This window comes from Mesocricetus auratus, unplaced genomic scaffold, assembly GCF_017639785.1.
Source record: "Mesocricetus auratus isolate SY011 unplaced genomic scaffold, BCM_Maur_2.0 Super-Scaffold_100014, whole genome shotgun sequence".
Lineage (NCBI taxonomy): Eukaryota > Metazoa > Chordata > Mammalia > Rodentia > Cricetidae > Mesocricetus > Mesocricetus auratus.
This window is the reverse complement of record NW_024429197.1, coordinates 2,139,475-2,141,029: the sequence shown is the minus strand read 5'-3', so window position 1 is coordinate 2,141,029 and position 1,555 is coordinate 2,139,475.

Genomic DNA, 1,555 nt, shown 5'->3' with positions numbered 1-1,555 from the left:
CTTTGGCTTTTGATCCTGGATGCTCAGTGGGGTGTGTGGTTGCCTGTTGGGGACGAAGGGAACCCCCAACTCCAAGCTTTTAAATAGAGCTTGCACAACAGGGGAGGATGTTGTGTCACCCTTGGAGAAAGAATAGGGGGGAGCCAGCCGGGCGTTGGTGGCGCCCTAACCCTTTAATCCCAGCACTCGGGAGGCAGAGGCAGGCGGATCTCTGTGAGTTCGAGGCTGGGCTGGACCGACAAAACAATACAGAGAAACCCTGTCTCGTAAAAACCAAAAAAAAAAAAAAAAAAAATAGGGAGGTGTGGGCAGGAAACCAGGGAGCATGCCCTGGCCTCCACACCAGCAAGCCTGATCACCTTTGATCTCTAGGCTTCTGCAGGGCTGGGAGGTATTGAGAATAGCTGTTAGCCTTCCTCCCCCTCATTCCCCTGGTGGGAGACGCTAAAACAGACAGGAGGGCTTGCTGCAAAGCCTTCCACACGTTTCATCATGTTGGAGTCCCGAGGCATTCACGAATTTTTGTGGGCATTTCTGTTTTAAGGAAGAGGAAGGCTGTGACTGTCCAGTGACCATACTTACCTGAGGCCACATAGCTTTTTAGAGTCAGACCAGAACTGAAAAAAAAAGAGGCCTAGGGAACCCCCCCCATTTTCTCATGAAGTTTAGAAATAGACAGTGACTTGCCCAAGGTCACACAGCAAAAACCTCCAAGGAAGTCAGTCCCCATTTCAAATCCCAAGCATTTGCCTCTACCTGATTTACATATCAGGTTGGTCACAGCAGGGACTTGGGAAGATGTCACACACAGGGGACCAGAGAATGATTCAGTGAGCAGAGCTTCCAAAGGAAGGTTTCCCTGGAGGAGGGGACATCCCTGGGCTGCCTCTGGGACTAGGAGGAACTGACCAGTGAGACAGTTGGAGGGAACCGGGCAGGCAGTCGGGTGCACAGGTGTGAAACCGCACGGTTGTGCAAGGGAGCTGCGAACAGTTTGGTGTTATTAAAGCATGGTGATGTGGAATGCTCCAGCGATCTCCAGGGCCTTGTAAGGCAGGTCCAGCAGCCAGGACTTTAAGCAATGGGGAGCACTAAGATTTTAAGCAGGGTGTTGCAAGCTTGGAACTCGGGCCTCCTGACTCTCGGCATGGAGTTGTGGGGAGACAGAGAGACCAGCAAGCACCCCACTTGCTCTGAGGTGTTGAAGCTGGCCACCTCTGTCCTGATAGCCCACTAAGCACTGGTGAGATGCACCTATGTCAGGTGTGGCTGGGCCTGGGTGACAACATGGGCATTCAAAGCAGCTAGGCCCTTCCCGTTAGGGCCAGGCTAGGTTACCTGGGTATCCTAGGCACAGTGGCTAAGTCAGGATCTCTATGACTGACTCTTACCTGACCTAGGCAGGGTGACCACTCGCTTCAGAGAGGGTCCAGGCCCACCACTGACAGTTTGAAGAATCACCACGGGTCCTGTCCCCAAGTCACTACCTGATGTCCTCACTGTGAGCAGACATGGAAAGGAAGGGGTTCAGCATAAGGGTGTCAACCTCGTGTGC